This window comes from Heterodontus francisci, chromosome 13 (genome assembly GCF_036365525.1).
Source record: "Heterodontus francisci isolate sHetFra1 chromosome 13, sHetFra1.hap1, whole genome shotgun sequence".
NCBI classification, from domain to species: Eukaryota; Metazoa; Chordata; class Chondrichthyes; order Heterodontiformes; family Heterodontidae; genus Heterodontus; species Heterodontus francisci.
This window is the reverse complement of record NC_090383.1, coordinates 79406821-79432296: the sequence shown is the minus strand read 5'-3', so window position 1 is coordinate 79432296 and position 25476 is coordinate 79406821. Positions and strand designations below refer to the sequence as shown.

At 42.2% G+C, this 25476-nt stretch overlaps 1 protein-coding gene across 1 annotated transcript in view; it reads left to right on the top strand.

Annotated features, from left to right (window-relative positions):
- Positions 1-25476, top strand: part of ush2a (Usher syndrome 2A (autosomal recessive, mild)) — a 1262450-nt gene that overhangs the window by 749825 nt on the left and 487149 nt on the right. The window lies entirely within an intron of this gene.

Sequence of the window (25476 nt, the reverse complement as noted above, 5' to 3'; positions counted from 1 at the left end):
AGCATCGCTAAACCATGGGACCACCCAGTGTCTTGCCTGAGCCATACTGCGACTTCCATGTCAGAGGGGTGGGGTCCAGGAGTCACTCTAGCACCAGTCTCAGCAGTAAACAATGAATGACTCAAAGGCAGCAATGAAAGCATGGCTGGCAGGGCTTTAAATATGGTGCCTCACCTGCTCCAGAGGGATCCAAAGCCACATTCAGAGCCTCGAATCCTGTCCCCTTCAAATAATTGGCTGGGCCCCGCGCCTCCATTATTATTAGCCGCCTGCCGTGTGATTGCGATGGGCCAGCCATGCATGTGACGAGTAGAGACAGAGCCCACATCCGGATCCGCCGCCAGAAGCCGCAATGCGAACACTAAATCCAACCCAGTGGATGAGAAATTGGGTTTATTAGCCACTTTCTGAGGGGGTTCTACGAGTGTCATTAGAGCTCCAAAATGGCACTCTTGTGGGGAGAATCGCACCATAAACCATATTGGTACATTCACTGACTTTGACCACATGTGAGATCATTGAACTTTTTGCGACATTATATCCAGGTCCTCAGGGCTAGACTCCTGGCATTGACAACCATGGCTATCGGGTTCCTCTGCCTTCACAAAGTTTGTCTGGAGGTCCTCCTGGTCCACTAGGGATGGATCACATCTCTCCTCTTCTCCAGCTCCTGCACCAGTGCATCCAGTGCAGCATCAGAAAATCTTCAAGCCCTGCTCTGTCAAGTTGTGCCATTATTGTGTGCTCCTCATGTTAAAATCACTTTTAGAATGACTTCCAGCACTTGCTCCAGCCAAAATGCACTGTCCTTTTAAGAGTTGCAAGTTGGCTTTAAGTAGTGCAGGCTAGTTTTAAGTTGTGCTACCCTGTCACGATTTTGAACCCCCTGCTCAGGCTTAGGGCTATTCAACAGCATGCTTAACGCTGGCTACACACTTTCTTTTGGGCCTCCTTATCTCGAGAGACAATGGATACGCGCCTGGAGGTGGTCAGTGGTTTGTGAAGCAGCGCCTGGAGTGGCTATAAAGGCCAATTCTGGAGTGACAGGCTCTTCCACAGGTGCTGCAGAGAAATTTGTTTGTTGGGGCTGTTGCACAGTTGGCTCTCCCCTTGCGCCTCTGTCTTTTTTCCTGCCAACTACTAAGTCTCTTCGACTCGCCACAATTTAGCCCTGTCTTTATGGCTGCCCGCCAGCTCTGGCGAATGCTGGCAACTGACTCCCACGACTTGTGATCAATGTCACACGATTTCATGTCGCGTTTGCAGACGTCTTTATAACGGAGACATGGACGGCCGGTGGGTCTGATACCAGTGGCGAGCTCGCTGTACAATGTGTCTTTGGGGATCCTGCCATCTTCCATGCGGCTCACATGGCCAAGCCATCTCAAGCGCCGCTGACTCAGTAGTGTGTATAAGCTGGGGATGTTGGCCGCTTCAAGGACTTCTGTGTTGGAGATATAGTCCTGCCACCTGATGCCAAGTATTCTCCGAAGGCAGCGAAGATGGAATGAATTGAGACGTCGCTCTTGGCTGGCATACGTTGTCCAGGCCTCGCTGCCGTAGAGCAAGGTACTGAGGACACAGGCCTGATACACTCGGACTTTTGTGTTCCGTGTCAGTGCGCCATTTTCCCACACTCTCTTGGCCAGTCTGAACATAGCAGTGGAAGCCTTACCCATGCGCTTGTTGATTTCTGCATCTAGAGACAGGTTACTGGTGATAGTTGAGCCTAGGTAGGTGAACTCTTGAACCACTTCCAGAGCGTGGTCGCCAATATTGATGGATGGAGCATTTCTGACGTCCTGCCCCATGATGTTCGTTTTCTTGAGGCTGATGGTTAGGCCAAATTCATTGCAGGCAGACGCAAACCTGTCGATGAGACTCTGCAGGCATTCTTCAGTGTGAGATGTTAAAGCAGCATCGTCAGCAAAGAGGAGTTCTCTGATGAGGACTTTCCGTACTTTGGACTTCGCTCTTAGACGGGCAAGGTTGAACAACCTGCCCCCTGATCTTGTGTGGAGGAAAATTCCTTCTTCAGAGGATTTGAACGCATGTGAAAGCAGCAGGGAGAAGAAAATCCCAAAAAGTGTGGGTGCGAGAACACAGCCCTGTTTCACACCACTCAGGATAGGAAAGGGCTCTGATGAGGAGCCACCATGTTGAATTGTGCCTTTCATATTGTCATGGAATGAGGTGATGATACTTAGCAGCTTTGGTGGACATCTGATCTTTTCTAGTAGTCTGAAGAGACCACGTCTGCTGACGAGGTCAAAGGCTTTGGTGAGATCAATGAAAGCAATGTAGAGGGGCATCTGTTGTTCACGGCATTTCTCCTGTATCTGACGAAGGGAGAACAGCATGTCAATAGTCGATCTCTCTGCACGAAAGCCACACTGTGCCTCAGGGTAGACGCGCTCGGCCAGCTTCTGGAGCCTGTTCAGAGCGACTCGAGCAAAGACTTTCCCCACTATGCTGAGCAGGGAGATTCCACGGTAGTTGTTGCAGTCACCGCGGTCACCTTTGTTTTTATAGAGGGTGATGATGTTGGCATCGCGCATGTCCTGGGGTACTGCTCCCTCGTCCCAGCACAGGCATAGCAGTTCATGTAGTGCTGAGAGTATAGCAGGCTTGGCACTCTTGATTATTTCAGGGGTAATGCTGTCCTTCCCAGGGGCTTTTCCGCTGGCTAGGGAATCAATGGCATCACTGAGTTCCGATTTGGTTGGCTGTATGTCCAGCTCATCCATGACTGGTAGAGGCTGGGCTGCATTGAGGGCAGTCTCAGTGACAGCATTCTCCCTGGAGTACAGTTCTAGGTAGTGCTCAACCCAGCGGTCCATCTGTTTGCGTTGGTCAGTGATTATGTCCCCCGATTTAGATTTGAGGGGGGTGATCTTCTTGATGGTTGGCCCAAGAGCTCTCTTCATGCCATCATACATTCCTCTGATGTTTCCGGTGTCTGAGGCCAGCTGAATATGACTGCATAGGTGTTGCCAGTAGTCGTTTGCGCAACGCCTAGCTGTTCTTTGTGCAGTACTTCTGGCTGCTTTAAGTGCTGCGGATGTTAAATCGCTGGGGGCTTTCTTGTAGTTCAAAAGTGCAATGCGCTTAGCGGCTATGACAGGTTCCAGCTCTTCATTATGAGATTGAAACCAGTCTGCATTTCTCTTCGCACTTTTGCCGTAGGTGGTCAAAGCTGACTCATAGATGGCGTCTCTGATGTGGGCCCACTTGGTCTCAGCATCCCCTGTGGGAGTGTTTTGAAGGGCTGTTACAAGTGAATTTAGAAATTTTTGTAACAGCTGTGGGTGAGAAATTCTGCTCGTGTTGATGCGCGGGTGGCCCTTCTGCTTGGAATGATGCAACTTCTTTGGTCTGAGTCTAACCTTGCTGCACACCAGGGAGTGGTCGGTGTCGCAGTCCGCACTGTGGAAGCTGCGTGTGATTTGAACACTGTTTAAGGCGGCTCGCCTTGTGACAATGAGGTCTAGCTGGTGCCAACGACGTGATCTTGGGTGCCTCCATGAAACCTGGTGACAGGGTTTAGTGTGAAAGAACGAGTTGGTGATGCAGAGGTTATGATAGGTACACAACTCAAGCAGTCTCTGCCCGTTCTCATTCATCCTTCCAACGCCATAGCGCCCAAGGCAGGAGGGCCATGAGTCATGGTCGGCCCCAACCCTGGCATTACACACTACAATCATTTAAATTAGCAAGAAGCACAAAGTTTGTGTGCTTTCCTGCATCGGAAGCAACAGGTGCGGTGCAATCCCACATGTGATCCCCATGTCCGTTTTCGGGCAGTATCCAATTTCGCGGTCACAATTTATAACAAGAATATCAAAACCTAAATAGTTCACAAGCCAATATTTAAGTGTATTCCAGTCCTCTAGTTAATTGTCGATTAAGATTTTTTTATCCATTTAGGTTACTGTTTATCATGGGTCTCGATTTGAGTTTTATTCCTTGCCTGGCATTTGCCAATGTGAATCCTCTTTATATGGAGATTTTCTGGAAGAAAAGAAAGAAGTAGAGCAGCAGGAGGCTGTAAGGGAAGCCAGATTAATTAGGCATCACCAGAGGAGAGCCAAACGATTCTGTCATTATCTACCCAAAAACATGTATAGACCTTGGTGCAATTTTCAAGACCTTTCCTTGGCTTTCCCCTTTCACGAGCCTGCACTTCAGTTCTGAAGCTTTGGAGCAGCTTTGCTCATTGTTACAGCCACATCTGCAACCAAGATCCAGAGCACACACAGTTCTGACTGCAGCAGAGGAAGTGACTATAGCTCTAAACAGAGCAAGAAAAGCTACTTTTCAGAGTATTGTGAGTCTGTGGAATTCACTCCCAGGGGTTTGTCTTCAGACAGAAACTATGTAATTATTCAAGATTGGATTGGATATGTGAATGAAAGAAAAGGGGGTGAAGGGATATTGGAATAAGGTATGCAGATGGGATTAGGACTATTTGCTTGCACAGAGGGTAAACACCAACATGGATTGCATGAGCCGAATGTCTTGTTACTGTGTTGCAATTTCAAGATTTTTTTAAGCCTTTACACAATAGGCTTATGCCAGACTACCCAATTTGCTGTGGGATCCCTTTTGGGCATCTTACCAATGGCCTTTTTGCTAATTTGTAATCTGTCAGGATTTACAGAATAGATGGTCCCACTGGTTGATGTAACAGAGCAAGGACCAAGACCAAAGATAAAAGATTTCAATGTTCTTACATCTCTTATAGGATGCGGGACAATTGACATAAGTGCTGCCAAGTGATTCTACTTCTGGCACAAGGATGTCATGTGACATTCCAAAGGGCATCATTTGAGTATTGTGCCAAAGAATATCCATTTACTTCTCTGTGATTCAGTTAGCTTCCCTGTTACTCATTTGAAAACAGCTATTTCACTCCTTCTTACAAGATCTTGTTCAGCCCTGTAACTGCATGCAAGAGTTTAATTAAGGAGGTTGTGCACTTGTTCTGACCTCTTCTCAAATTTGCAGTCCATGTTGGTGTTTACCCTCTGTGAGAGCAAATAGTCCTAATCAGATCTACATATATTATTCCAATATCACATAGAAACATAGAAAATAGGAGCAGGAGTAGGCCATTCAGCCCTTCGAGCCTGCTCCGCCATTCAAAAAAGATCATGGCTGATTGTCTAATTCAGTACCCTTTTCCCTCTTTCTCCCCAAATCCCATGATCTCTTTGGCATTAAGAAATATATCTATATATCTAAACATGGTTTCTGTCTGAAGCACCAACCTCTAGAAGTCAATTCCACAGTGTATTTGGCCTCTTGCTCATGGGATTCATGCCTATTTCCGACCAGCATTATTGTAATTAGCTGACCCGGAGTTCTGACAGGGTCTACCTACTGCCTCAGATTCTGGCAGCTAGAAGTGCTACACCACCATATTTATACCAGCACGTCAGGGATTTAGGAATTTCTAAGCCACAGAGATTAACAGAAATCATAGAGATATCATGAATTCTATATCTCATCACTAGTGGGCAGTCGCTATACTTAAGAGCAGTTTGGCTTTTCATACATCAGTCAAGTAATGCCCAGAATGTGTGGTACATTCAGTGACAAAATGTAATATTTTAATCCCCTATCACTCTGCTAACCCAGCTGCTGCTCCCATTTCAATGACCACATCCTGATGGCTGATGCAGCTACTCTAATCTCCACTGCCACTGCTGTTTAAACCCCATGACTACCGCTGTAACCTCCTCCGCCCCCCCCCCCAACCACCTCATCCCCTCCTCCCAGTTGTTTGACACCCTATGCACTCCTGTGTCATGCCCTCCTCCTCTCAGATGCTCATCACCATCCAAATTGTTCCTGAAAATGCTCAGTGCTCCCCATGTTTAGAACTCCCTAAGATTCAATAACCTCCTACTTATCGGAATCACTTCCCATCAAATGATCATTGCTGTTATGCTTGTGCTAAGTGACCTCATGTCCTTATGCCCATAGCAGTACTGGATGCCATGGACAAACAGGGACTATTCACCATTGCTATTAGCACAGCTAACATAAAATGCGATAATATAATCTAACATAAATAGAAAATATATCACATATTGTACTTAGCTCACTTGCATTTTTGGCAATGCTGCACACCAGGAATGACTACAACTTCCTAACTAAAAAATTATCAGTAATACAAAAGCAAAATACTGCAGATGCTGGAAATCTGAAATAAAAACTGAAAATATTAGGAATACCAAGCCAGTCTGGCAGTATCTCTGAAGAGAGAAACAGAGTTAACATTTCAAGCCAATTACCTTTCATCAGAATGGGAAAAAGTTAGAGACATGAAGCTAGTACAGAGGCAGGGAAAGGGGGAGGGAGAATTGAACAAAGGGAAGGACTGTGATAGGGTGAAAGACAGGAGTGATTAAATGAGAAAAGGGATGATGGTGCAAGGCAAAAGGGGGTGACAATTGGACAAGTAAAGAAAGAAAAGATGTGTCTAGAAGAGGTGTAAATGGGAAAGCAGATTCATTACCATCAGCTGCCATCCAAAAACAAAAACACAACACAAAATGGGGGCTGGGTTTAAGATCTGAAATCGTTGAACTCAGTGTTGAGTGCTGAAGACTGTAAAGTGCCTAATCGAAAGATGAAGTGTTGTTCCTCGAACTTACATTGAACTTCAGTTGAGTAGTATAGGTGGCTGAGGGCAGAGTGGGAGAATCCAGTCATCAGTAAACAGTCCACTTCTGGCCTCATGATGTAGGGTAGGTCATTGATGAAGTAGCTGAAGATGGTTGGACCTATGACACTGCTTTGAGGAACTCTTGCGGCAATGTCCTGGAGTTGAGATAATTGGCCTCCAACAAACACAACCATCTTCCTTTGTGCTAGGTATGACTCCAGCCAGTGGAGATTTTCCCCCCTGATTCCTATTGACTTCAGTTTTACTATGGTTTCTTGATACCACAATCAGCCGCATGCTGTCTTGATGTCAAAGGGCAGTCAGCTCCATCTCACCTCTGGGATCCATTTCAGAGGGCAAGTAAGAGACAGCTACATTTCTGTGGGTCTTGATTCACATGTAAGCCAGACCGGGTAAGAACAGCAGATTCCCTTCCATAAAAGCCATTAGTGAACCAGATGGATTTTTATGACAACCCAGTGTTTCCATGGTCACTGTTACTGATTTTTATTGCAGTTTTATTTAATTGAATTTAAATTTCCCCAGCTGCTGTGGTGGGATTTGAACTCATGTCTCTGAGGCATTATTCTAGGTCTCTGGATTAATAGTCCGGTAACATTATCACTATGCTACCATTCCCTCTAGTTTAATATAAAGCTTAGATTGTCTGATAAAAACATACAATGTAGCATTAATAGAATCAGAGAAAGTTTACAGCACAGAAAGAGGCCACATGGCCCATCTTGCCATTGCCAGCCAAAAGATGAGCCACCCAGCCTAAACCCACCTTCCAGCATTTGGTCTGTAGCTCTGCAAGTTATGGCACTTGAGGTGCATATCCAGCCACCTTTTAAATGAGTTGAGGGTTTCTGCCTCTACTACCCTTTCAGGCAGTGAGTTCCAGATCCCTATCACCCTTTGGGTGAAAACAATTTTCCTCATTTCCCCTCTGATCTTTCGATCAACAACTTTAAATCTATGCCCACTAGTCACTGACCTCTCTGCTAAGGTAAATAGACCCTTCACATCCACTCTATCCAGGCCCCTCACAATTTTGTACATTTCAATCAAATCTCCCCTCAGCTTCCTCTGTTCCAAAGAGAACAATCCCAGCCTATCCAATCTTTCCTCGTAGCTGTATTTTTCCAGTCCTGGCAACATCCTCGTAAATCTCCTCTGTACCCTCTCTAGTGCAATTACATCCTATCTGTAATGAGGTAACCAGAACTCCACACAGTACTCAAGTTGTGGCCTAACTAATGATTTATACAGTTCCAGCATAACCATCCTACTCTTATATTCGATACCTCGTCTAATAAAGGAAAGGATTTCCTATGCCTTCTTAACCATCATTAATGTAGACAGTTTCTTTTAGTTGTATATCGCGCAATCCTCAAGATTACCTGTGTCAAAACCATCCACAAATAGCTAACATAATACCTATGAAATGTTGTTATTTTCATCTTAAAGTGTTTTATGAATAAATTGAAGATTCAACCTCAAATGTTGGCATAATTGCTTACTCCCCTCTAGGGACACGCAGGAGTGTCAGTTGAATGTTGGTGGATGAAGTACAGTCGAAAATGGATGGGTCATAGACTGCTGATAGAAAGACATGTGCTTATGCATTACAAACACTCTGCCTCAGAGGCGAGCTGTCTGAATGTTTGGCATTACAGACAGCTTGTTTCACTATTAGCTGAATGTCCACAGTCAGTCGCTGGGGACTCAGAAAAGTATGTTCCTATCAAGAAGCCCATCTTATTGTCAAAATAGTGTATTCATGTTTGTCATTTTTAGTATTACCTTTAGAACCAGCAATTTGTCAAATGCTCAGTTAAATATGCTACAGTGGTGAGTGTATACTAAATATTGAATGACAGGGAACTTGACAAAAACCAGTTGGACCTGAGCATTTATTTCTAATTGAAGTACGTCTGTGAAAGTTTGAAGAATATGTAGAGCTTTTATTTTAGTTGATACTGTACAAGTAACAAGTAATTGAAATTGTACAATTCAGGTATTTAAAAAGTTTAAATTATTTTAATGGCTTGTTCTAGAGCTTATTCTTCATTCCTGTTGTTTATATACATAGTATATGAGTTTTAATTAAGATGAAGTACACCCTGTCTGTCAGCAAGTGACCTTCACAGTCTATCACATGCACAAGTCTCAGAGTATCCACTTCTCTTCAGTGCACCTTCTCCCAGGAAAGTGTTTGTAGGTCAGTTCAATTTTTGGTGTGAAAAGTGTTGTTCACAGTTTGTTGTTTTGTGTCTCAACCTCAGTGTACATTTTTTGGGATAGGTCGGGTTTGCATTTTTTTTCTTTCTACATACATAAAAACACATCTGCAGAAGAAAGGTTTTGTATTTAAATTTATACCTGCTGCTCAGTAGGTAATATTGTTTTCATTTGAAAATTAAGTATTTAAAATGCCTGTGGAAAGAAATTACTATTCAAAAGGTGTTACTTATTTATACTACCTTTGAGAAAGCAATGTCAGTGCATTGGATGTTTCAGTGTTTTCTCTGTGTGTTGATATCACAGATTTACAAAAAAGTAAGGAAATTGTGTCTGCCACTGGTTGTTTAGCTCAATATAATAAGTAGGGCCCCAGATGTTCCTTGGAAGCTATTAGATTTTCCATAAAGATTAAGTGGCTGTTGAAATCTCAGGTGAAATACAGCTCACCTCAGTTCAAGGAGAGTTAGACAAAATAAGGTCTTGACTAGGCTTGACACTATAATTCCATTACCTTCCTTTCCTTCAAAGTGGTTTTCAGGATATAAAAGAAATACAAGATATAAATCTGAACATGTCTTTCATACAAAATGATATTATCATTTGCAACCAGGGAAGAATATTATGTTTTGATCTCAAATGGCTCATGAGTAGGCCAAATAGGAACAAACAAGCAAGTTCTACACCATCCAGCCACTTCCTTTCCACTCGTTCACTTATGTCAGACCTCTCCCATTTGCCTAGGTCCACCTCTACGTTCCACTGCTCTTTGCTATGTCATATCATATATAGTTCTAAAAGCAGTGATATTCAATTTTATATAGAACAAGTCAGACTTACTTTAAAGCTGTAGTGTTAGAGGCAATCTCAAAAAAGGTATTCATTCAATTTCTAACATTGGGTTTACCCTTTTAAGGGTATAATTCAGTCAAACGCTAGTTAAGGTGCGCCACAATGTGTTATCATGTTCTGTAAGTTCCATTGAAGACTTGAGATAGCAAATAGATTCTTTTCTTTGACAACAGCAGCATATGGATCCTCAGCATTATTGTAAAAATATTTATTAAAATCAGTGTAAGCTCAATAGAAAATATTATAATTAGGTTATTAATATGAGTTAAGTATTGCTGGAAAAAGAGATGCCGTCGAAGCTTTTTGTCTTGCATTCACTAGGACAGATGCAAGAATGCTAAATTTCAAAGTGCTGTCCAATCGCAGAATCACATCTAATGTTATACATTGTGTTCTGCAACTCAACCAGCCTGTACTTGCAAAATTCAGAACACAATGTATAATGTTAGATGTGATTCCATGATTGGACAGTACTTGCTGAACAAACCCAAGTGTGCTAAGAAGTACACTAACAACCAAATTAAGTTCATCTGCCGGGCTTGCAATGTGGCTCACTTATGCTTGCTAGAAGCTACATACACAGTGGCCTGTCCTCTGCAGGCAAACAGAACATATCCAGGCATTGCATCTTTTTTGAATTAAACAAAAGGAAGGGGACAGTAGTTACTTGGTGTATTCTCTATGGCAACGACTCGACCAATCAGAGTCGACTTGCCAACCATCAGCACCACTCTTCTCATGCAGTATAAATTGTTGCTCCCTTTGAAATTTGGCATTCTTGGGTCTGTCCTGATGAGTGAAAGAGAAAAAGCTTTGACAGCATGCCACTTTTTGCATATAGACACAAGTTCTGTACCACCAAGTGATTATTAATATGAGTTAAGTTTGAACTCTGTAGGAAACTGAAACAATTTAAAACCTGTATTCCAAACAAGAATGATATGAGAAGTTCTCATACTTTCAAATAACAATTTTATATATGGTCAATCAATGTTTCCTATAGAAGCATATTGGACCGGATTTTGCTATAATAATAATCATGAAGCCATCGGCCCTTGCTGTTATTACGGGGGGAATTTTATGCTCTTCCCCCACGGCGTGTTTGGAGGCGGGGAGAGTATAAAATCAGGAGGAATGATGATGTGGGGGAGTTCTGCCACCATCCCGCCACTGCCAAAATTTAGTTTGGGGAGGGCAGGCCTGTGAACAGCCTTCCTGCCCCGCTGCCAACTTAGGCCCTTAACTGGGTAATTAACCCCCATTTAAGGGCCTCTTCCCACCGCAGCCGTAATAGCCATATGGCGGGCAGCCTTGTCGTCGTACAAGAAGCATGTCGCGGAAAACTGCGTGGGCTGCTTCCTGGCCCTGGGGGAGAGACGGGGGTCTCTCGTTCAAAGGCACTTAGTACCTGAATGAGGGACCCAGCATCAGGATGGAGGGAGCCTGCTGAGGGCCACCTCCCTGCCCTTGATCCCTCCCCCCTCACACCTCCTCGTGACCCCCACCCGGTGAGGTCCCTCCTGCCCTGACCTACCTGAGGCCTAAATCCAGTGATGCTCCTCGGCCTCCAGGATGGTCACCTCCAGCAGCACCCACCGCCTCTCCAAGGACAGGATTTCTGGCGATGGGGTCATAGATCCTTTGGAAGGCCTATCATTGTCTACTTAATTGCCTGATTTGCACTAAATTCAGCGGGCCTTCCTGAAAAGAGGTGACGCAGGGGTCTTGGCGTCAGTTTCTCCCCATGTCACGACCCCTGCCCTCAGGATACAATTCCCCCCTTTATGTCTGAAAGTAACTTCTGGCATCTACACATGTATTGTTAAATGCAGAAATGCAAAAACTAGCTGTCGGTGATACCCTGCTCCTCCACAGGGTGCTCTGTTGGAATCCTCATCAATAGACTGGGCATTGAAATGACTGCAACAACATGAACTTGGGATACTTGTCCACTAGTTCCACACTATAAACAGCTGAAAGGGTTAGGGCTGTTTCATTCAGGAACAATAAAATTTTTAATGCTGTATTTAAGTGATAATTACTGCTGAACAACCTCAATGGCCCTGAAAATTTAATTTTATAGGTATAGAGTCACTTTCTCTCAGAAGAAAATTAGTGTTGGTGATTTAGATTTCTTTTTAGATTTTCTGTCTTCTTTCTTTTGCCTCTCTCCCTTCATCCCATCAGTATTTCCCAATCTTTATTTCACTTTCCGTATATCATTTAAATCTAATTTATATATCCTGCTTTATACTTCCTGCTTAGGAATCTCCATGCCACAGTGGTGATGCTTCAATCTGATTGGTTGAAGAGCCTCAGTTTCTCCCGATCTGTTCGCAGATGCCACAGATCCCCAGTCTAGGGCGACACACTGAGACAGACATCAAATTGAGGAGATCTCCACTGATAAACCCGCAAAACTTCTGTGGGAAACTGTCAGCATGGTGAACAGTGAACGCCATTCCTCTGCTGATGAGAGCAAAATCTGGGCCATTATTTCCAGGTTAATGAATAGAGCATTATTCTGTACCATTTTATTATCACTGCCCTGAGTTAAATGGAAACTGCAATCAAGAAAAATCAGGAGACACATTAGTAAGGACAGTTAGGGATGGGCAACAAATGCTGGACTTGCCAGCGACACCCACACCCCACGAAAGAATTAAAAAAAGTGTAATCAATCCATATGTTCAACAACCAACTGCAACTATCATAGAAAACATATTGGCTAAAATTATCTTGGAAATCATTGTAGAATTCTGGAATGAAATCCACATTGGGTTGCAGGTTGGATGCATCCTTAACACTGTGCTTGTGTTCCTCCAACATACAATGGGCTAGAGCTGTCAAAATAACGCAAAGCTAATGGTGTTCACTATTATTTATGGGTAAGAGATATAACAACGTCAGGCATGGAGCAGATGTGTAGTTAAATGTAAATATTTAAAATTTGCACCATTCCACTGTTAGCTTCATGAAATCGGCATCTGCTCTAATCCTCTCTTTTTTATAGGAACTTGCTGTATTTGCTTATTAATTTCCCATTAACCTTGCCACAGAAAGTTATGTCTTGTCATAAGTAGTGTAGCTACCCTTTTAATTATGTGATAAGTGTTAAGAACTGCTAATCAACCTCTCTGGTATCAAAAATTAATTATTACAAGTATGGAATCTCATTTCTTCAAGTTTTGAATATTTAGGGGAGAATTTTTAAAAATCACATTTTAAATGTTACATTGTCTTAATCTCTGTCTTAATCCATTCATTTACTCTCTTTATTTCTGTTTCTGCACCTGATTTGACATGAATTCAGCCCCTTTACTTCACCCTCCTTCTCAGTCCATCTGGTAGTTATTTTCCAATCCTTCAATGTTATTGGTTATGGAAATACATGTTGATCGTGTTGTTCATTCAGATTCCAGATGCCTTGTTTCCCTTGCTGCGCTGTTATCAGTTCACACTTTTAGAGATTTTGGGGGCAAAGGGTTTTTGAACTGAAGAGTGCAGGAGCATGTTTAACTAATGGCAGATGATATTAGATACCTTCTACAGAAAATTCTGGCCCATTATGTCAAGACTACTTACAAAGCAAAATGCTGCAGATGCTGAAAACTTTGGAAATACTTAGCAGGTCAGGCAGCATCTGTAGAGAGAGAAACAATGTTAATGTTTCAGGTCGATGACCTTTTATGACAACCGTTCAAATGGTGCCTGACCTGCTGAGCATTTCCAGCATTTTCTGTTTTTATTGTCAAGATGTGTCATGTCTAATGGTCCTGTATGAATTTTTTGAGGAGATAACTAATGTGGTAGATAAGAGAGTGGCTATGGATGCTACTTATATGAACTTCCAGAAGGCATTTGACAAGGTGCTACAGGAGAGACTGTTAGAAAAAATCAGAGTGCATGGAATTGGAGGTTGCTTTATGTCAAGGGCAATCACATTACCTGACCTATATGTATGAAAAAAGGAAGAGATTAGCAAAAGTGAATGCAGGCTCATTAGTGGCGGAAACAGGAGGAATTATAATGGGGAGTAAGGAAATGGCAGAGACATTAAATGAATATTTTGCTTCAATCTTCAAGGTAAAAGACACAAAAAACACTCTGGAAATATAGAAGCATGTGATAAAGGAACATCTGTAATTATGGGTGACATTAATCTGCATATAGATTAGGCAAATCAAATTAGTCACAATACCGTAAAGAAGGAATTCTTGGAGTGTATATGTATATGGACCAATACGTTGAGGAACCAACTAGAGAACAGGCCATCCTCGACTGGGTATTGTGTAATGAGAGAGGAATAATTGACAATCTCGTTGTGTGAGACACCTTGGGGATGAGCGACCATAATATGATAGAATTCTTCATCAAGATGGAGAGTGACATAGTTGATTCTGAGACTAGGCACCTGAATCTTAGTAAAGGAAACTAGGAAAATATAAGGCACGAGTTGGCTATGATGAATTGGGACGATGGTGGAAAGGCAATGGCAAACATTCAAAGAGCACATGGATGAACTGCAACAATTGTTTATTCCTGTCAAGCGCAAAAGTTAAACGGGAAAGGTAGCCAAACCATGGCTTACAAGGAAAATTAGAGATAGCTTTAGATCCAAGGAAGAGGCATATAAATTCGCCAGAAAAAACAACAGACCTGAGGATTGGGAGCAGTTTAGTATTCAGCAAAGGAGGACCAAGGGTTTGATTAAGAAGGGGAAAATAGAGTATGAGAGCAAGCTTGCGGGGAACATAAAAACTGACTATAAAGTTTCTATAGGTATGTGAAGAGAAAAAGATTAGTGAGGACAAATTACAATCAGAAACAGGGGAATTTATTATGGGGAACAAAGAAATGGCTGACCAACGAAATGCATACTTTGGTTCTGTCTTCACAAAGGAGGACACAAATATCATACCTGAAATGTTGGGGAACACAGGGTTTAGTGAGAGGGAAGAACTGAAGGAAATCAATATTAGTAGAGAAATGGTGTTGGGGAAACTGATGCGATTGAAGACCGATAAATCCCCAGGGCCTGATGGTCTGCATCCCAAAGTACTTAAGGAAGTGGCCCTAGAAATAGTGGATGCATTGGTGGTCATCTTCCAAGATTCTATAGACTCTGGAACAGTTCCTACAGATTGGAGGGTAGTTAAAGTAACCCCACTATTTAAAAAGGGAGGTTGAGAGAAGGCAGGGAATTATAGACCAGTCAGCCTGACGTCGGCAGTGGGGAAAATTCTAGAGTCCATTATCAAAGATTTTATAGCAGAGCACTTAGAGAACAGTGGTAGAATCGGACAGAGTCAGCATGGATTTACTGAAGGAAAATCATGCTTAACAAATCTACTAGAATTCTTCGAGGATGCAACTAATAGAGTTGATGAGGGGGAGCCAGTGGATGTGGTTTATTTGGACTTTCAGAAGGCTTTCAACAAAGTCCCACATAAGAGATTAGCATGTAAAATTGAAGCGCATGGGTTTGGGGGTAGTGTATTGCGATGGATAGAAAGTTGGTTGGCAGACAGGAAACAAAGAGTAGGGATAAATGGGTCTTTCTCCAAATGGCAAGCAGTGACTAGTGGGGTACTGCAGGGATCAGTGCTAGTACCCCAGCTATTCACAATATATATTAATGATTTAGATGAGGGAACTAAATGTAATATCTTCAAATTTGCAGATGACACAAAACTGGGTGGGAGGGTGAGTTGTGAGGAGGATGCTGAGAGGCGTCAGGGTGATTTGGACAAGTTGAGTGAGTGGGCAAATGCAAGGCAGATGCAGTATAATGTGGATAAATGTGAAGTTATCCACTTTGGTAGCAAAAACAGGAAGGCAGATTATTATCTGAATGGCTATAAACTGAGAGAAGAGAATATGCAACGAGACCTGGGTGTTCTCGTACACCGGTCGCTGAAGATAAGCATTCAGGTCCAACAGGCGGTAAAAAAGGCAAATGGTATGTTGGCCTTCATAGCGAGAGGATTCGAGTACAGGAGCAGGGATATCTTGCTGCAATTATACAGGGCCTTGGTGAGGTCAAACTGGAATATTGTGTGCAGTTTTGGTCTCCTTATCTGAGGAAGGATGTTCTTGCTATAGGAGGGAGTGCAGCGAATGTTTACCAGACTGATTCCTGGGATGGCGGGACTGACGTATGAGGAGAGATTGAGTCGGTTAGGATTTCAGAAGAGTGAGGGGCGATCTCATAGAAACCTAACAGGACTTGACAGGGTAGATGCAGGAAGGATGTTCCCGATGGTGGGGGAGTCCAGAACCAGGGGTCATAGTCTAAGGATACGGGGTAAACCATTCAGGACTGAGATGAGGAGAAATTTCTTCACACAGAGAGTGGTGAACCTGTGGAATTCACTACCACAGAAAGCAGTTGAGGCCAAAACATTGTATGTTTTCAAGAAGGAGTTAGATGTAGCTCTTGGGTTTAAAGGGATCAAAGGATTTGGGGTGAAAGCGGGAACAGGTTACTGAGTTGGATGATCAGCCATGATCATAATGAATAGCAGAGCAGGCTCAAAGGGCCAAATGGCCTACTCCTGCTCCTATTTTCTATGTTTCTAAAAGTGGGGAACCAAGGATGTAGCAAGAATGAGACCTTAAATTAGTATGAATAAGGAAATTGTATTGGAGAGATTCATGGTGCGAGGTATCAACAAATCCCCTGGATCTAATGGCCTACATCCTTGGATTTAAAAGCGGTAGCTGCAGAGATAGTGGATGTAAAAACAAGAAATGCTGGAAATACTCAGAATGTCTGGCAGCATCTGTGCAGAGAGAAGCAGAGTTAACGTTTCAGGTCAGAGACCCTTCTTCTGAACTGACAAATATTGGAAAAGTAAAAAGTTTTAAGTAAGTAAAGCAGGTGTGGGGCAAGAGATAACAAAGGTGAAGGCGTTGATAGGACAGGGTCACAGAGAATAACTGACCAGAAGGTCATGGAGCAAAGGCGAACAATATATTAACGGTGTGCTGAAATACAAAGCGTTAGTACAGAGAGGGTGTGAATGACTGTAAAGCACAGAGCACTCCAAGGACAAACATAAAATAACACATTAAAAGAAAACAAAACAGTGGGTAAGCACAGTGGAAACAAACTAAACAAACTGAAAAACCTAAAATAAAATAACCAAATAAAAAAGGGAAAAGAAAAAATAACTCAGCATAAAAAGGGCGACCCGTCATGTCCAGCAATCGCAGGAGCTGTAATACCTGCCCATTTACCTCCTCTCTCCTCATTATCCAAGGTCCCAAACACTCCTTTCAGGTGAAGCAGTGATTTACTTGTACTTCTTTCAATTTAATATACTGTATTTGCTGCTCACAATGTGGTCCCCTCTACATTGGGGAGACCAAATGCAGACTTTGCGGAACCCCAATGCTCAGTCCGTAAGCTTTCGGTTGCTGGCCATTTCAACACACCCCCCTGCTCTCATGCTCACATCTCTGTCCTGGGATTGCTGCAGTATTCCAACGAACATCAACGCAAGTTCGAGGAACAGCATCTCATTTACCGATTAGGCACACTACAGCCTTGAGTTCAGTAATTTCAGAGCATGATGGGTCCCCCGTTTGTTTTCACTGTGCTTACCCACTGTTTTGGTTTTTTTAATGTGTTTTTTTATGGTTGTACTTGGAGTGCTTTATGCTTTACAGTCATTCACACCCTCTCGGTACTAAAGCTTTGTCTTTCAGTACACCATTAACATACCGTTCGCCTTTGTTCCATGACCTTCTGGTCAGTTATTCTCTGTGACCCTGTCCCATCAATGCCTTCACCTTAGTTATCTCTTGCCCTACACCCGCTTTACTTGCTTAAAACCTTTTACATTTCCAATATGTGTCAGTTCTGAAGAAGGGTTTCTGACCTGAAACATTAACTCTGCTTCTCTCTGCACAGATGCTGCCAGACCTTCTGAGTATTTCCAGCATTTCTTGTTTTTATTTCTGATTTCCAGCATCTGCAGTATTTTGCTTTTATGAGATAGTGGATGTATTGGTTTTGATCTTCTGGAATTCCCTAGATTCTAGACTGTCCCCATGTTCTGGAAGGTAATAAATGTAACCCTGCTATTCAAGAAAGGAGGAAGAGAGAAAATGGCAAAGTGCTGGAATCTCTTATTAGGGATGCAGTAACAGGGCATTTAGAAAATCATAATATGATTAGGCAGAGTCTACATGGATTTATGAAAGGGAAATTGTATTTGGCAAACCTGTTTGAGTTTTTTGAGGTTTTAACTAGCAGGTAGATAAAGGGGAACCAGTGGTTGTAGTGCATTTGGATTTTTAAAAAGCATTCGATAAGTTACTACACAAGAGGTTATTACACAAAATTAGGGCTCACGGGATTGGCAGTAATATATTAGCATGGATTGAGGATTGGTTAACAGACAGAAAACAGGGTAGGAATAAACAGGTCACTTTTGGATTGGCAGGCTGTAACCAGTGGAGTGCTGCAAGGACCAGTGCTTGGGCCTCAGCTATTTACAATCTATGTCAATGACTTAGATAAGGGGACTGAGTGTAAAGTATCCAAGTTTGCTGACGATACAAAGTTAGGTGGTAAAGTAAGCTGTGAGGAGGCTGCAAAGGGATATAGACTGGTTGAATGAGTGGGCAAGAACATGACAGATGGAATATAATGTGGGCAGGTATGAAGTTATCCACTTTGGTAAGGAAAATAGAAAAGAACTACATTTTCTTAAATGACTGGGATATGTTGGACCTGGGGTCCTTGTACACGAATTGTAGAAAGTTAGCATGCAGGTACAGCAAGTAATTAGGAAGATAAATTGTAGTCTTTATTACAAAGTGCTTAGAGTATAAGAATAAAGAAGTCGGACTAAAATTATATAGGGTCTTGGTGAGACCACACCTGGAGTACTGTATACAATTCAGTCTCCTTATCTAAGGAAGGATATGCTTGCCTCAGAGGAAGTGCAACAAAGGTTCACTAGACTGTTTCCTGGAATTAGAGGATTGTCCTATGAGGAGAGATTATAGTCTAGGCTTATATTCTCTAGAATTTCAAAGGGACTTGACAGGGTAGATGCTGGGAGAATGTTTCCTCTGGCTGGGGAGTCTAGAACTAGGGGTCACAGTCTCAGAATAAGGGATTGGCCATTTAGGACTGAGATGAAGAGAAATTTCTTCACTCAAAGGATTGGATTTGAGTCATTGAATATAGTCAGGACAGTTTTTGGCCGATTTTTGGCTATTAAGGGAAATAAGGATTATAGGGATAGTGTGGGAAGCTGAAGTTGAGGTAGATGATCAGGCATGATCTTATTGAATGGTGGAGCATGCTCAAAGAGCCAAATGGCCTATCCTGCTACTATTGTTTATGTTTTTAAGAAGATTAAAGTATTTCTTCAGGTAGATAGAGAATAACTATTTTGGTGGGGGAGTCCAGACCAAGGGGCATAGAATATAAGACCCAGATTTAGGGGCCCAGGAATCAATCCAGTGAAACTTTGTTGGACCCCCTCTTAGGTATGGGGACCAAAACTGTATTCCAGTGTGATCTCACCAAAGGCCTGTACAATTGCAGCAATACTTACTCTTGTACTCTAACCCCCTTGCAATAGAGAGCAATACATCATTTGCCTTCCGAATTGTTTGCTGCACCCGAATGCTAACTTTCTATGTTTCGTGTACATATCACTCTGAACACCAACATTTAGTAGTTTTTCACCATTTAAAAATATTCAATTCAGTTTTTCTATACTTACTACCAATGTGAAATGTATTTAAAAATGCAAATATACCACATCCATTGGTTCCCCCTTATCTATCCCACTAGTTACATCCTCAGAAATCTCTAATATATATTTGTCAAACACGATTTCCCTTTCAGAAAGCCAAGTTGACTTTGTTATAATTAAAATTAGAGCTAGGACATTCAGGAGTGATGTCAGAAAGCACTTCCTCACAGAAACGGTAGTGGATGTCACCCCAAAAGGCTGTTGAGTCTAGGTTAATTGAAAATTTCAAACCTGAGATTGATAATTTTTGGTAGGAAAGGATATAAAGGGTTGCAGAATTAAAATGGATTGCTGGAGTTAAGAAACAGATTAGCCATCTAATTGAATGGTGGAACAGGCCCAGGGGGGTGGGGGGGGGGGGGGGGGCGGTGGGTGGTGGTAAATGGCTTACTCCTCTTAAGATGCAAAGTGGAGGAGGGCTAGGAAATTACAAGCCCTCGATTCTCTTGGAGATCATCATTGGTGTTCTTGCGTTTAATAGCATTGCGGGCATAGGGGAATGTGATGTCATTGGCATTTCCCCAAGTTCAACATTAACTCTTATGTCTTATCTTCCTTCTCACTCACCCACATAACCAAGCAGAGAAGGACACTAGCATCACAAACTGTATTTTGTAAAATGAGTGTTGTTTGCAGGTGGAGACTTTTGGAGATTAAAGTGCTGACCATACTGACATATTCATTAATCACCTGTTTGATACATGTTTGGGCATATATTGGCTAAGCTAACATGAAGCAAAGGCAAAAAAAGTTAAATACATTGGCAGCCTTGCCTGTCACTACCAATGGTATCCCATGGTGAAGGTTGATTGCAGATATTTTTGTAGCAGATGGTATATCTCTGCAACTACTTCTCTGATTATTCAGAGCCTGCCAAGGCAGTTCCCTCTGATCATTGCCAAGTAGATCTTCCATGGTCTGCAGTTATAGTTGGCAAAATAATGCTGGGTGTGGACAATCTGGCTCCAATGTCTTTGATCTCCCTGGCATGCCTTCCTTGATTTTGTACCATGAAATAATGTGGGATGCTTTAATACTAGCCTCCATTATTAATTATACATTGATTTGCCAAACAGCACCATATCCTACAGCTTGCACATAGATGTCCTGTCAATCCTTAAGCTCCCATAAAAGTTTGTTGTGTAAGAACTCATTTCTTATGTCCTTTTTTGCTGTACTGCTGAAGCATTCTAAATACTTCAATTTTATTTGCTTTTCTGATAATTTTGAAAACAATATTCAGGTGATAAAAAAAATTCATTAAATAAATTTTGCCTAGTTTTGTGAGCATCTTATTGTAGGAAAGATGTCAGGGCTATGGAAAGATGCAGAAGAGGTTCCTAAGTTGATAGCAGGACGAGAGTATTTAATTATGAAGGAAGACTCGAAAAGCTGGGACCCTTTTCATTAGGTCATTAGGTCCTCGGAGGCATCCAGCTGGCCAATCTTATTGCCCTCCCAGGACTGGCCACAAGTTGGTCCCACACGTCGCCAGTAATAAACAAATGAGGCCGACAGACCAATTTGCCACACTTCTGCCGTTGGTTTCCTCAGACGCATGTAGTATGTGCTACACCCAGATTGTGCCCTGATTCAAGTACAATCCAATTTATAGGCCTAAAATTCAACAGCAGTTGCAAAATCTCATCCCCCAGCTTTCAGAGCTCCATCATACATGAAGCTTTCCTTAGACCCACTTTAATTGTGCAAATGGAGCACACAGCAAAATCCTATCCAAAATTCATATAAAGTTGGTTTAAAATCTATTCAAATGCATTTCTAATATTTAAATATTATTAAATTTTCTAGATTGAGCTATTTCATTATCTTTTCTGGTTTCACATGATCTATAGTCTTAATCGGAATAAAATACTGATACAACACCTCAGTGCCACAAGCAACATACATAAAGAACATACATGCAGAAGGTTGTTTCATTTTGCTTTTGAAACTTATTGTGCAGTTAAGAACTCAATTTTATTTAAGAATCTACCATCTATTCTTTACAAAATAGTTTTACTTTATAGCCATAAAGGTTTTAAAAGATCTATCTTAACTGCTACTGAATAAAGACATATATTCCCTTGATTTTAATTCAGTTACAATTAAAAAGATATCAACATTCTGTAAACAAATTAAAATTGATGTAAATTCAAATTGTTCCAAGTTCTATAGCCTAGATTTTCCACAGACCACTTCAAGTAGCATTCTAAGCTCAAACTCAAGGTTATACCTTATTGCACTTGTGGCCAGAAAATGTTAATTGGGGTGGATCAACAACTGTTCTCAATTTTGCTCAAAAATAAAAAAAGCTTTTCTGAATCTAAAAACACAAATTCATATCAGGACCATTTTTTTTTCTTTCTTCTCCTCCTGTCTCTGCACAGATACCCAAGATTCCATTCTTGTCCTCCTGATTTATAGGCTGCCAATTTTCCTGCGCCTTTCCCTACTCTGGCACTGGCAGGTGCAGCGTGCCTAATATGCACTGCATCTGTCTGGGTCTATCTATGACCAAGTTTGATTTATCAGGCCATTAACATGGGCCAATTTGGACATCTGACACAGGCCTATCCCCTGACAAGGCCTTGCAACAGTGAGCAGGGGAAGAAAAGTCTGTAAACCAATCTCAGGGTGCTTGAACTGCTACTGGAGAGCAGCAAACAGAAGATGAAAAGCCAAAAGGATCTGGATGTTCTGCTGAGGAATTGACTTACCTGTTCTTTTAGGCTTTACTTCAGTTTGCTGTCACTATCCCCTAAATCATGATGTAAACTTACTGACAGCTTCTTGGAATGCCTTTGGGTTGCATAGCCAAGAAATTGAGGAATTAGAGATTTTACTACAAGGTTAGGTTGGAGAAGCTGGGGTTGTTCTCCTTGGAGCAAAGGAGATTGAGGGAAAATTTGATAGAGGTGTACAAGATTATAACAGATTTAGATAAGGTAGACAAAGAAAAGCTCTTCCCATTAGCTGATGGTACAAGGACTAGGGGACACAGATTTAAAGTTTTGGGCAAAAGATGCAGCGGGGGATGTGAGGAAGAACTTTTTTACGCAATGAGTGGTAATGACCTGGAACTCGCTGCCCACGAGGGTAGTGGAAGCGGAGACGATGAATGATTTCAAAGGGAAATTATATGGGCACTTGAAGAAAATAAACTTGCAGGGCTATGGGGATACAGCAGGGGAATGGGACTGATTGGATTGCTCTTCAGAGAGCTGGCATGGACTCGACGAGCTGAATGGCCTGCCTCTGTGCCGTAATGAATCTATGACTCTATGAATTTTAAGGGACCATTGGAGACAGGAATGAGGGTGGGGGATGGGGGGTGGTGGGGGCGGCATTAGCTTGGAACTGAATACGTCAGACCAGAAGTCTGACGTCTTGATGTCTATTCTGCGTTTTACCGTCAATGGCCGACATGAAGGGTGGCCTTCGCACATCCACAGGGTTGGATGGCAATTAATGTATTTAAGAGCCCAATAGACAGCAATTTTATTCACTGGGTCCAATTTAATTAATTTAATTTAAATTGTCAGGGTATGATTACCCTCCGGTGTTCTCAGAGCCTGAATCATATGACAAGTGGAAGAATGAAGTGGATATGTGGACAAGGATTACATTTCTACCAAAGAGGAAACAAGGTATAGCTTTGGCGTTGTCATTTCCTACCAAAAGTAAAATCAGAAGTAAAGTGTTTTCTGAACTGGATGCTCGTCTGTTAGATACTGATGAAGGGTTGGATCTTCTGTTAGAATTCTTGGATGAAATTTACAAGAAAGATGACCTATTGAATAATTATGCGGCATGGGCAGACTTTAATAGATTTTGGAAAATGGATGGTTATTCAATGGAGGAATATATCATGGACTTCAACAGATTGTATAAAAGATTGAGGAAATTCAATTTGGAGATCCCTGGTTCAGTGCCAGCTTTTAAATTGCTAGATTGTGCTAGGGTGTCACATATGGACAGGCTCCTGATTCTAACTGGGTTTCGCTTCTTGGACAAAGACTCGAGTTGGGGAAACAGTCAGTTTCCTGGGGAAACAGTCATTTCTTGCAGACCTGGTAGAACAAGCAGGGCGCTCTGTGGTGACACAAAGAATGAAGGACTCAATGTTTACTGGATTTAGAAATAATCCAGATATTGGAAGCAGGCATAAGAAGCACAATGGAAGAGTTAAAGACAGGAGGAATGAAGATGAAAGAACCTTTAGCAGGTCTGAATATTACAGTGGAAGACAGAATTGGAACAGCAATCATAGGTGAATGAATCCTAGGAATGCCCAAGGAACAGTTAATAGGTGCTTCAGGTGTGACTCAAAAGTATCATTATGCAATGAACTGCCCTAAGCAGAGGGGCAGAGTCTTCGAAATAACACACGATGCAGAGAATTCTGAGGCAGAACAGGAAGATACTGATGAATCTGAATGAATTGTACTAGTCACAAGGAGTTTTAGTCCTGTGATGAATGTGTTGGTTGCGGATTCATTCAACTGTGCTGTACTGGATAGTGATTGTACGTCGACAGTATGTGAAACTGATTGGTTACAGTGTTATTTATTTTTATTTTTATTTTTATTTAGAGATACAGCACTGAAACAGGCCCTTCAGCCCACCGAGTCTGTGCCGACCAAGAACCACCCATTTATACTAACCCTACAGTAAGCCCATATTCCCTACCACCTACCTACACTAGGGGCAATTTACAATGGCCAATTTACCTACCACCTGCAAGTCTTTGGCGGTGGGAGGAAACCGGAGCACCCGGCGAAAACCCACGTGGTCACAGGGAGAACTTGCAAACTCCGCACAGGCAGTACCCAGAATTGAACCCGGGTCCCTGGAGCTGTGAGGCTGCGGTGCTAACCACTGTGCCACCCGTTATCTGGATTCATTCAGTGGTGAGGATCGGCGCAATGTTATGGATGCTCCAAGGCATCTTATAAGGCCATCTGAGGTGGAATTTTGTTTAGGAGATTTGGTGTATTATAAAAGAGAGGGCCATATGGAATGGAAGGGCCCTGCTAAGGTCATCGGTCGTGATGGTGAGATAGTAGTCATCAAGCATGCAAATCAAACTAAGATTCATTCCTCATGATTAATCAGGATTGATTATAAAATCTCAGAATCTGAGCAGCTGTTAGAGGGAAACGAGGCACCTTTTACCTCAAATATTCATGATTTTTATGATGAATAGATCAAGAGTTGGATAGTAATGTGACCAACATGATGCTCAGGAAAGAGCTATCTCATCCAAAGGCCAATTGCCCTGAGTAGGTACTCAGGTGACATATATTCCAGAAATAATAAATGGAGGGATGCAACAATTGTGGGACATACAGGAAAATCTATAGGCAAGTTTAAGTATTTATTAAATGTTCTTTGAGCATGTTAATACTTTTTGCATAATATGAAATTTGTTTTGAAATGTTGTTTGAGCATGTTCATCCAAGTTGTATTGTAAAAGAAAGAAGGGAATTTGTTGATCTGTTAATTGTGTGTCACTGGTTTGATTATATACAGGTGAAGGCTGTCAATTGGGGTCTTAGTTGAGCACTAATAAGCAGACACTCACTGAAACTGGTGGAGGGTTTGAGTGAAGAGCTTGTGACAGAAACCCCACATGCCAAATGGAAAATGTTCATTTCATCATATGGAACTTCGCCTGATACTTTTACTGAAATTGTTACAAATAACTTTTAAAAAACAGAACAGAGCAGCCAAGATGGCTATGCACAATTTGCATATGAAAAGCCAAAGGCCGGCTGGAGACAGAGATGATTACCCTGTCTAGCCAAAACAATGGGGTGCTCTCTGATTAAATTGCCGAAAATGGTCTTGTCAACACGGTCGTCAAAAGTCATCGACACCCATTGACTGTGAAAGAGCCAACCCTCCCCCTCCCCCCCATCAAGT